We start from the raw sequence: 12,748 nt of genomic DNA on the forward strand, positions 1-12,748 counted from the left end.
TGAGTTAACTGCTTGGAGAAACCTGGCTTCGTTTAGAATTAAACATCTTCCCTTGAAGTTCTGATAGGAAGCTGTAGAGTACAGCAATTAGAGTTATGAGGTTTCCCAGAACTTGAAACTCAGACAGGTTGTACAACCTTGAACAGTTACCCGAGCTCTACAAACCTCAGTTAGCCTATCTGTGAAGTGGGGATAACAAAGGAAGCTGCCTTGAAGGATTGCCACTCAGATTGAGTGGGATGGCCAAAACATGCTCAGCAAAGAGCCCACACATATTGAGCGCTCCCTAATACCTCACTGCTGCGTCCAATAGCACTTAAATAACAAACAAGAAGAAGGCCTCTTTTGGAAGCTCTTCCATTACACTCACAGATTTGGATTGGATTCTTCTCTGTTTAAAATAGAGTGGAAAGGCTGTGCTTCTCCCAGAGCTTCCGTTGTCTACCATTGGGTTTTTATCTCATTTCAGAAGATTGTCATGAAACAAAAATTGGAGAGCAGGCCTGCAGAGATTAGTCCCTTTTTCCAAATTTCTATTGCTTTGGCATTTGGTGATTTAATTAGTGCTGTGATCCTTGGACTACTGCAAGAATATGATGAACGTCTTGGCAAAAGTTGTGAGAAGCGATAACTTTGACATGCATGAGCAGAGAGGATGGCGGTCACTTCTGCCCTTTAAAGGTGCCACAGAAACTACAGATACACAGTGGAAATTGCTCATATGAGTTAGGGGCTTGATGCCCAGTTTGGGAAGCTCTTGAGCAAGCTCTTGGGATTTAGTGCATGTAGGCTCAGAGGCTGGGATGTGGGCTTGTGCTGTGCTCATCGGTGGCACCGTGTAGCAGCAGAGTGTCCTCCAAAGCCTTCCACCCTTTCCTGGGAAGGACAGAGGCACTCAGGAAGGGAGAACTAGACTGCAGGGCAGTTCTGTCTCCCATATACCCTGCTGCTGATCTCAGTGTCCAATAAAACAATGCTTTCTCAAGCATTTTGAAGTGAAGTGGTTCACCTTGGGCAGACCCTGGAATTTTCTCCTTTCTTCCAAACACTTATGCAGCAGGAGAAGAAAACCAACAGGGTGCTGTATAGAAAGGTGATTCTCTTCTCAAGGGAGCTCCAGGAGAATCAAATATCTGGGATTCTAGGGTCACTTTTTATGAAGCAATGAATTGAGAAGGAGCCCCTGGTTAAACCAGACTGTACCCAATTCCGAGTCTGCTGCTTTCAATTTGTGTGACCCTGAGGCTCAGCTGAGTTCCAGATCTTTTATCTCTAGCATCTGTGTGACAGTGACTACCTGGAGTCCATGTACAGTGGGCTATTGGTGTTTGGGTGCCCTTGTCCTGCACTCCTGTCTTCCAAGGGCAAATTCAAACCCCTCCCCCCAGCCACTTACATTTCTGCTTGTTGACCTCTCCCACTTTCATCATGGACAACTGATCTGCTGACCCTGATGCTCTGTGTGACCCTAATCCAAATAAAAAATATGACATCACAGACATGTGCATCTTTGCTCATGTATTTAAAATAATTGATGGAATTTGTAAAAGGAATCTGAAAATATGCTCAGGACCATGGCTGAGATGTATTTTTTTCTCAGTCCTTACAGGACTAAAGAATATTATCTTGATATCATGAACAGACACATACATAGATAACCTTGGAGTTTGATTCCTTTTATTTTTCCCCTCATCCTTCAAAGAAATGTCTATATTTTTCTTTTAGGACAAAGAATAAAGTAGTTAAACATATTCATACAACTTTTCAAGCCGCTTGTGTTTGCAACAGAGAGAAGGGAGGCAGTAAGGAGGGTATTTCTGTGTACAAATATTACCGATTTGGGGTTTCCTTAATCAGATGACACATTCCACTAGGCAAATTCTATTACAAATATAACACTTTTTATAGGATCAAAATCATAATTCAGATTCCTCTGAGTTAGAGTTCACTTTTGAAATGTCTAGAGTTTATAACTCTTACTTTGCTCTTTTATACAATTCAACATTTTTAAATAGAAAACTGGCCATTGTCAAAATACTTGGAAAACTACCATTTGTCAGTGAATAAGAAATGGTTACAGGTGAGTCAATAGCTTTTTTTTTTTTTTTTTCAGGAACTTTTTAAGATTTGCTGACTTTTAAAATTTGCTTATCAGTTTGACCCCTCTTGACTAATTTGGTATAAAAACATGACATGACCAAGTTATTTGTAATCAGAATAATTTCCTTTAATTAACCCATTGATTCTGTGGGGGCGCAAAATAATTTAGTAATGAATCACATAAAAATGCTGACTTTGTTGATAGCATGTTTTAAGTCTCAGCTTTTCTAATTGCCTTTTCCTTCAATTAAATAATCCCCTTTAGCAATTTTGTTTTCATTCTTCTTTATTGGTGTGCTATGGGAAATTCCTGCTGGCTACAGGGGTAGTATACTATGGCTATATTAATGTGAAGTCATTTGGATGATATATGATTGACTTGCAGGCTCCTCTGAGGAGAAAGTGTTGATGGTGTTCCTGTCTCTTTTCTCATTTCTCATTTCTCATTTTCCTTTCCCTCCCTGAGTCTCATACTGCTTCTCCTTTGTGTCCTAGTTGCCAACTGAGGAGTCTAAAAGGGATTGAGATCCTCAGGAGCCAATATCAAACCCATCTGCCTGCTTCTGCCTTAGGCCCAAGGCACAGAGGCTGGGAGGTGGCTGGTGCTGTGTGGGCCAAGGCGGGGACCTGGAGGGCCTTCTATTCCTTGTGCTTTCAAAGCACCAGCTTTGGGCTTTCCGCCTAACTCAGATGCACATCTCAGATGACACAGTTCCAACTGAGTATACCCTGCCAGTAAAGCAGGACTCTTAAGTCAGGGCAGGACCACATTGCAGAGAAGTCAGGACAGTGAAGGTGGAGTGTGGTGAAGCCCAGACGTTCAGACTGCCGGCCTCTCCGCACTGCTGTCCTCCCGCACTCTCCTTAATGGGTTGTAATTCACCAGAGCAACAATTCTGTTCACTTGTTCGGTTTGGGAAAGTGTCTGGGGATTCCCAGTCTAGGAAATGTTCTTTTCTTTCCATGCAGTGGTTTTTACAGCTGTAAGGAATTGAAGTGATGCCAGAGGATTCACAGATGTGTCCTTTCCTGCTGAGGTACAGGGAGGTAGGAGACAGGAGGTAGCAGAGGAGAACATTGGAACAGGGACAGCCACAACGGTGTTGGATATACTGGGATCCTGGGACTGCCAGTGGCTTTCTTCCAGGGGAAGATCACAGCCTTCCTGAATAACCCACTTTGTGTTCCCTGTGAAGGAAGCTAATCATTTATTGTAAAGCAAGAGGAGAAGATCCAGGCAAGGAGTGCAGACTTTCTGTGCCTGTGTGAGAGAATCAAAACTTACTGCTGTTCTCTAATTAAAATCGAGTCAATTTACTTCAAAGAAGGACATGCTTGGAACATATTTGTTTACTCTTTTAATTACCTCGTTGAGACCAACCTCCACTAGAACTAGAGTTCTAAATCAAATGAAGCGTTTATTCTAAAATGTGACATTATAGGGCTTACTTTTTATTTTTCCTTTGGCTGACTCAGCTTTTAAGAGGAGTTGTTACCCTGAATCTGTAATTAAGGTATGCTGACACCAGGTGGCAGTAGACACCTCAGTTGTACCACCTACCAGACTTCAGCTCTGAGAAGTTCAGTTTTAAAGTTCAAAATATCCTCCCTACTAGTTAGTGCTTTCTCTTTCTTTTTTATTTAATATTTATTTTTTAGTTGTAGTTGGGCCTAATACTTTTATTTTATTTATTTATTTTTTTATGTGATACTTAGGATTGAATCCAGGACCTCACAGGTACTAGGAGAGTAATCTACTGCTAAGCCACAATCCCAGCCCAGTGTTTTCTCTTTCAATTCTCTCTCTCTCTCTCTCTCTCTCTCTCTCTCTCTCTCTCAACTTCTACCTTAAGCTACTCCTTTGACTATCTAAATACACAATATATGTTTCTGCATCTGGGTTGGTCACTCTCATGTCTTCCTGATGGTCCTTGTTTTCTGCATTGATCTAAGCTGAAGACACAATTCCAATTTCATTCCAGGCCTCTGTAAATGCTCTTTCTTTAGTGTCTTACTTTCTCTGATCATGTTTGTCATTACTTAGCACATATCCTATATTATATTGTTACTGTCTTTCTCCAACATTGATTTTAGGTTCCCTGAGAAATGGAGGCTGTCTTTTCTTTTTCTACTCTTTCACAGTTCACACAGCACTACCCCTGGAAGAGCTGCTCTTCTCAGCCAGCCTCATAGCTGCATCCTCTAGGATTCTACTTGTGGCTTTTGCTGGTCCCCATTCTGGGCTAACTTCAGGTCTTCAACTTCATGCTCAATTATGCACTTATAATTGGAATGTACACAGGTCTCTGTCTTTTCAGAGAGTAGACTGGTCAGAGTCAGCAGGGCCTCTGGGCCATCTTTAATGCTACAAAAACTGAACACTTCTTACTGGATGAATGTATACTGTGTCTGCCCATGGCAGGCCAGGTGGTACTTCTGAGCCTCTGTGTCTGCCTCTGCCTGTCACAATTTACTTGTAAGCCACTTGGACTTTCTAGCTCCAGTTCTATTCCTCCGCTGGTGTTTGGCCTTGATATCATCTGTGGTATTTTGACCCAGAGATGTTTTTGCCTGGCTTTTCTCAGGTAATCTTAATACCTCAAATTAACTTCCTCTCATGGCAGTACAATGGCTATTCCTTTGAAGAGGTGATCTTGCCAAGTCCAGCTGGTCTTCTTTCCTGGTGTTACTCAGAATTCCTACAGAGAAGTCACATCATCTGCCTTGTCATTGAATTTATTTATTTATTTATTTTTCCCAGGTCAGACCCAAAGCCTTGAGATAGTTTCCTTTCAACCTTTCATTCAACTCTACCTCATCCACAGGTAGAGTTTTCCCTGTTGGACACACCAAAGTGACCAAGAGAAAGGTCTTAACTTGTTTATCAGCTGCCTGGAGTTTAGCTCCAAGGGACCATCCTGGTTAGTTCAGTTTTCTTAGAGACAAAGTAGAAAGAAACGTGTGAATGCTCAGAAAAATGTGAAGATACTTAGAAAGTCATTTTACCCAAATCTACAATCTTGTCATGTTTAATTTTTCATATTGAAGTGACAAATACTATTCCTAACAGAAGAAGAAATGAAGAAAACTGTCCCTGTCTTAAAAGACAGGCTAACCTAGGGGGAGAGATTGAATCAACTTGTCAGTTGATTTCTCAGGGAACCTAAAATCAATGCTGGAGAAAGACAGAGAGAGCTAGAGACAGAGAGAGCCCAGTCCACACAAGGCCACCCTCACTTAGGCATCATCTAACCATCCTCAGGGGCGATAATGTCCCTAGAACAAACCAAAAGGCATCACACTCATGGGGACAATTTAACATAGGAAAGGATTCAGATTAAAATAAGAAGGGACACATAGGATAGATGGTCCTGGAAGTACCCAAATGTAGAGCTTTTCTGTTCTTTCCCCATGGCATCCTGGACTGGTGTTAACTCCTCTCAGCCACAATATGTGGCCATTTTCACTGGGTATTTCCAACCAGGAAGCTAGCCCAAGTCGAGTTCCTGTTAGGACTTGGTCACATGCTGCCCTTGTGGCTGACCTATGGTCTCCAGCCCTTATGAGAGGCCTAGTGGGTAATGCCTTTGGACTCCAATTTCTTTGAAGGTTGGAACTGTTATTGCATGGCCCAAAGCTTCCATCCTAAATCCCACTAATAAACGTTGGTGATCACAGTGCTCAGGCCAAAAAAAAAAAAAAGTCACTGTCAAGTGAAACATTCCAGGGGCCTAAGGATCACCTCTCAGTACTCAAAGGCAAAGACCAGACTCTTTGGGCAAGGTTAATTTTTTCACATATAACCTTCCTAGCTCAAGGTCAAATGCAATTTCAGTTTGATTGTATAATTTTAGCTTGAGTTTATTTTAAGCATAAACATTCTAGAATCCTGCCGCGTTTCTCCTCAGAAAATTACCTTCCGAGATGCAATTAGATGAGGCTTTTGAACACAGATTTGAATGAGTGTCATTGTAGCAGGTAAAACACTAATTATTTTGTAGCATCTCTCTTGGCTGCTTAGGGAACTCCTTGATTACTTCTTAGTAAGCAGGAGGCAGTATGTGTGTAACTTCATTATCGTATCATTATTTATGGGTGTAAAGCCCTTTGCTTCTGTGAGAATGAGCCTGACATGAGTAATGATTTCCGCATTTCACTGTGGATCTAATCAAGACACCAAGAGGTGAAAGGACTCATTCCAGGCCCCCTGAGGAGCCCGAGCAGCTAGCCTGACAGGAACACCTGGTCTGGTTCTGTTAGAGAATGTGGCGGGACTGTCACATATGGCTGCTTCTGTATCTTGTTATTGTCCACTCAGGTTTTCACACATCCTGCTTCTGTCATGAGCTTCCGAGAACTATATTAATTAAATTGCTTCTTTCTACAACTTTCCATGAAGCCCCAGCTATGTGTCAGGTACTGTGGTGAGAAGGTGGTGAGTGGGGACCAAACAAGGGAGACAAAGCTCTTCCGTCAGAGAATTCATAGCTATAAATGAGAAGTGAGGCCATTTCCAATGGCAGGAAGTATAATGGAGGAAATAGAATAATATAATAGGTGTCACCGGGGTCTGTCCACTTTGAGTTAGGTGAACAGGAAGAGCCTTTTTGGGGAGCTCTCCTGTGAGTGGGGCCCACCAACCATGAGAGAAGCTGGTGAGGAGGCCCATGGAGGGCATGGGAAATAGGCCCCATGCTGGAAAGGACAAGGCCTGTTTGAAGTCCAGGAAGGAGGCTGCCATGGCTGGTGCTTTTAGAAAGTGAGACGCAGTACGGTACCCAGTGAGTATGGTGGGGTGTCAAGGAGGCTCTGCAACCAGGCTGCGGGCCAGGTCATCTTCTGAGCTCCCCCACTTATATGTCATTGCTGTTGGGCAGGTGAGTTCACATGTGACACCCAGGACAGATGCCCTGTGTGTCAGGGGGTGATGGTGGAGTGTCTCCCATGTGGCCAGATGGTTTGGGGGTGAGGACTGCATTAGATGCTCCCTGTGAGGGACTCATCCAGACCTGGCACAGGACTATGCTCAGTGAAGATAGTTTTATTAGTAGTATCATTTCACTGCACTGCAATATAAACCTGCTTTGTGTGGAACTTGCCTGCAGAGTGACCTATGCCATCTGGTGCTAGCACTTGAAGAAGTGTTTTTCTTTTATTTTACATGGTCATTTCTAGACCATCTGGAAGAGCTTCTTCCTATCTTGTGTAGAAATTGATACTTTTTCCTAAAACAAAACAAAACAAAACCAGACACTACTTTGGAATTAATTAAAATTTCCACAGTGTGCTTTTCACAAATTATTTGAGCTGGATGGGAAGGTGCAAAAGGGATAATTAATTCTGAAAGATGAATTTGAACTTAAAAAATAATATATTTGTCCTCTATGTGCTCTACAGAGTGGAAGTCTAGATGAGAAATTCATGTGTCTTGATTTAGTTTTTATTGGGACACAGGGTATAAGAAAAGAATGTTGGACATATTTTAACTTTTTGATGCCAGTTTTCTTTTTCCTTTTTTTTCTTTTAAATTAATGACATGAGCTTCATTTAACCTTTACATAGTAACTCAAGGGTAATATTGGGGTATCACCTGCAGGTAGGCAAGTCTTTCCTGGTGGACACTTGATGAAGAAGAAGCTCTGAGCTCAATTTGGTATTTAGATATTTTTATTGGCTTAAGTCTTCTTGTTATAGCTTTCTCTGTCCTATTTTACTCTCTTGTTTAGACAGAGAAAGTCGTGTTATCTAATGTTGTTTGTAAAATAATTATAAAAAGGTTCTCAAAGAAGACCCAAGGTTCTTAGGAGAAAAGTTCTTAGGAATTTTAGTCTTTGGACTGTCCTCCTTTCCTGTTCACAGTGGTTATCAGACAACTCAGGGCCAAGTTTGTGAACCATTTCTATCAAGTGTATACAAGTTTAAGGCATGGGTTTTATTTTAGAATTAATCTCAAGCCTGGTTTAATTTTTCTCTTTCCTGTTTTCTTCATTCACTAAATTTCATTGTATTTCATTCTGCATGTAGTTTTGCAAGCTGACTTAAATCTTTCCTGGAACCAGTTAAGGAATAAGTGACAGTGGTCATGAGCAAGGGATCTAATCTCTCTCTGCTTCCATTATTTTTTTCATTATGAAGTGGCCATAATATCTTTACCCAAGAGCTTCTCATGAGACTAGATGAGGTTTCTCTTGTATATCCCAGACACAGTGACAAGGAGTCTATTGACACTGGCCACATGGTTCACGTCTGAATTCACGTCTGAGCCTGTGGTTTCAGCTTGCCCTTTGGAAAGTCAAGATGTCCAGTGGGGTGCCAGACTCCTCAGAATCAGGAGCACCTGGGGATGGGTGTCCTCAGTGGCAGCCCTGTGTGGGCTGGTTTCCATCAAGCCACATACAGATTGGTTGGGACTTTGATGTGTTATGAGTCCAGCATGGTGACTCAGTGAAACCACATGATCAGACACAGCGTCTTGTGAAATCAGCTGGTATTCTGGCAGCATCATATGCTTCTCAAAGTAGGCACGCTGGACCCTGTGCTATCTGGGAGCATGTCAGGGATCCAGGACAGGGCTCAGATCTGGACTGGGTTTGAAGGCCACCAGGACTCTCTTCATTTCCCAATCAAGTTGACCAAAGTTAGACTCTGTGGGGCATATGCCAAAGTCAGGGCTGAGGGGAAGTGTTTGTATTCCTGGATGCTCCGACACAGTTCTCAGTTTACATGGAAATCTAAGATTCAGTCTCATCTCCCTTCTGACTTGGTAAGTCAGAGGAGCAGCAGGGATGCGGATGCTGAACTGTCCACACCACTCGCACACACAGATGGGCTGTGGTACTGCTAAATACCAAGTATTCATAAGTGTGCATATGTTTAAAAAAGAAAAAAAAATAGACTTGGAGGTTGGCAATTTTATTGGGAAAGAAAGTGCTGAGAAAATTATATTATTGGATCCACAGACCTCTTTTCTAGGTTAATGGTCAATTATTCATGTCTAACAGGCAATCAATCAATCAGTAATAAATTACAGTAGGTATATATTACCTCTTGTGAAAAAGAATGTGCATAGGCTCTTCTGTTGTTGTGATTGATTGATTACACCATTACAACAGGCGCTGTTCAAGGTGCTGGAGACACGGCAGTGAATCAGATAAAGGAGTCTTGAGGCTTCAGGAGCTAGCAAGTCAGGCAAGTGAATAAGAAAGATGAGGGACCTGGAGTGTCGACAAGGAGGGATAGTTTCTGATGGAGGATGTGCTGGGTGCTCTGACAACCCATACTGTGATAAGGGGGTGACTTCCTGGAGGAGGTGGCATGATTAATCAACAGCCAAAGAAAAGAAATTCTGTGGGGTGTGCCACTGACGTCAAGGTTTGTGGACAGTAAATCAGAGGCAGAAGCTAAGTCATTATGGATTTACACCCCCAAGTTTATCAGACACAATGGGGCATAACTTTCACCCTTACCTGAGAGCTGGTCATACTGAGCAGTGGTTCAGTAAAGCTCAAGACTGTTGATTTACCATTTATTTCTCAATAATTTTAAAATTACCTATTGCATATTCCACGTGTTCTTTCACAAGAATCAGAATCACCTACAGAGCTGATTCAGTGGGCCTAAATGAGCCTGGAAAATTTGCATTTCTAACTAATCCTGGTCAGTGGAGTGCATCCTATCCTGAGAACCATTGCCTCAGGTGGACGGATTACTAGAAAAATCTATCCAGGTTCCTGTAGAGACTTAATTCTCTGAATCTTTGTTTCTGCAAAGATGTTTATGTGACTGATGGGCATAATTTTCTTTGGTCCCTATATCATCTGTCTCCAAGTGGAATCTAGAGTGAGTTCATGAGTGAGGGGGACAAAGGATATGTCTACCTAGACCAAAGTGGTGATTTCTTGGTGTGTAGTTTATAGAGCACAGAGTCAACCTTTTTAAGTCTTAAAGAAAGAAAGAAAAGAAAGGAAGAAAGAAAGAAAATCTTACTACTTCCTAGTGAGTTGCTTAGCTGGGTCATTTGTGAGTGAGAATTAGAATCCAGAGTCAGTTTTCCTGGTCACGGAGATACTTCCCACAGTAAGGGCTACATGGGGAGCCACTCTGGGGACTTTTAAATGAATCACCCAGGACCTTGCAAGAGAAGGGGAGAAAACACTGGATACAATGCAGCTTTGTTGATGGACGGAGTTGAAACTGAGCATTCCTGTGCAGAGGCTGAGCTATCGGGACCCTCTCCTCCCCCATTTGCAGGATGGGGAGGCCCAAAGCTAGGAGCCCAGGCCTGTGCACCCAAAACAGCCAACAGGATGTGTCTGTAAAACTCCATTTCCTTTTTATGGGCGTCAGGCTTTTAAAGAGTTTGGTCAATGGGCACCAAGAGTAGAGAAATAAATACTTTGCAAGGAAATCGGGAAATCTGGTGACAATACTGGAATTAATAATTCTTTCAACATGAAAGAGCTGTTCTTTATGATCTTTACTGTCTTACCTAGTGTTAGGAGTTTAAAGAGAGGGGACGAGCTGGTTTCTTCATTGTCTCCCTAGCAAATGGCCCATGTGTGAGTAGGTAGGATGCACTTGAGCTGCACATGGGCCAGAAGACCTTTTAGAAACCCTGAAAGCTTTTCCATATGAAAAGGAAACCAGGAAATTAGAGTCTTCATTTTGTCTTTGTGATCAAAGCCAGGGAGGAAAGATATTAAGCAGATACTGACCTGAAGTTTTGTAGCCACTGTGAGGATTTATTGACCTGGATAGTAAACTTGGACTGTGGGAAGTCTGAGGTTGATATTTTACTCCAGGAGAAAAAAGATCAGATGTTAACTCAAAATGGAGGCCTGTAGGTCCACTGCCCTTGGAAGTAGGAAGTAATAGCAATTATTAGTTGAATGTGTATTAAGTTCCTGCATTTGGAGGAACTCCATGACTCTATGGTGTTAATAAGAATGGACAAACTGTCACAGATGAGGGAGTAAGAAAGAGTGCATGTTTTCCAGTGTTCACTCTGTGCCAGGGGACAGATAAGTGCTGTACTTACACAAATTGATTTCTTCTTGTGAATCAGAAAACTCAGCTCAAAGGTGTTAATGATGTTGTCCAATAGCCAGGCAAAAAAGAAGCAAAGCCAGGATTGAAACCAAATGTATGGTAACCCAGAGACTATGATTTTGACCAATATCACCATAATCTGATAATAGTTCCTCTTAAACCAATCTCTGATGCTAGCTTTCCTGATTTCTAAACTGAGCTAAAATGCTTGGACATTGCAAACATTTCACATACTACTATTTATTTTGTGAAGTATTTTCTAGAAGATTTTCCCAACCAAATTTACCGTTCAGACATTAAAAATAATGTGCTATGGTTTGTGTTGGTTGAATTTTAAATAAATGTATGTAAATTAAACAAATTTCATTTCATCCTATTGGTCTTTTAAAGACAAATAGACAATATGGATTTGAAAATCATGGCCTTTATCAAATTGCACATTTCTTTTTCTGTTCCACATTATTGATTCTAGAGGTAATACACACTAATGACTGACGTAGCTCTGGAAGATAAAGCTTACCATGGAACTGGGATCTGTAATTTAATGCTGTGTATTTTAAAATTGTGTCCTGTTTTTTCACCTTAGAGACTGCTTAAAATTTTTTAAATTTCTTATGCTTTAGAAATTTCTACAGAAAGAAAGTAACTTTTAAATTTTACATATTAAGTACAATATTTACAATTGATGTGATACTGTGACTTAATGATTATTTTTTAAAAAAAATATTTATTTTTAAGTTGTACACAATACCTTTATTTTGTTTATTTATTTTTATGTGGTGTTGAGGATCGAACCCAGGGCCTCACACATGCCAGGCGAGCACTCTACCACTGAGCCACCACCCCAGCCAAGACTTAGTGATTCTTAACTTTAGGGAGCCCACCATCTATTTTGGGATTCTGAAGAAAGCTGAGACTCATTTTCCTGGAAGAGTGACTTGGGTACATACAATAAGGGGTTCTCTGTCTCGTGGTCAGTGGAGACTGGGATAAGAAACCCTGCTCCCTCTCTTACACCCTCTCTTTCTTCTACTCCTCAATAATTATGTTTGGAGCCCTGTTAAATTCCAGGTGCTGTGCTGTGTGTTAGTGGTGAGTGAAATAGACATGGTTCCTATGTTCATGAAATTAATAGTCTAGTGCGTGAGGAAGACATTAACCCCAAAATCAATCCCCACAAATAAAAGTGTATATGCGGTAGTATGCATATGCTGTAAAGGAAAAGTTTGGTGTATAAGATCATTTTTAAGGAAATCAGACCCAGTAGGTGCAGTGTGGAGGGAGGGAGAGGTAGATGGGTCAGAAAAGCTCCTCCATGAGGAAATGATGTTTGAACTGAAATAAAAAGGTTAGATTGGAGTGAACCAGTTTAAGGGACAGGAGGGAGAGCCCTCTAGCAGGGTATGTTGTGAGCCATGTTAATGAGTCTCTGAAATGCTGATGCAGTCTACCTGTTCTACCTGTGTGGTGACTGTCCAATAGAGCTCGGTGTGCTTCTTAAGCTTCTCTAATACAGTCCATTGTATAGACTCTCCTGGCCAATGACTAATTAACGCTATGGCTCAAATCACATTTAGCCCCAAGATACAAGTCCCTCTTA

General features: G+C 41.6%; 1 protein-coding gene across 5 annotated transcripts in view; it reads left to right on the plus strand.

Annotated features, from left to right (window-relative positions):
• Positions 1 to 12,748, plus strand: part of Bmper (BMP binding endothelial regulator) — a 245,404-nt gene that overhangs the window by 179,921 nt on the left and 52,735 nt on the right. The gene's annotated exons all lie outside the window — the stretch shown is intronic.

This window comes from Marmota marmota, unplaced genomic scaffold (assembly GCF_001458135.2).
Source record: "Marmota marmota marmota unplaced genomic scaffold, marMar, whole genome shotgun sequence".
Taxonomy (NCBI): Eukaryota; Metazoa; Chordata; class Mammalia; order Rodentia; family Sciuridae; genus Marmota; species Marmota marmota.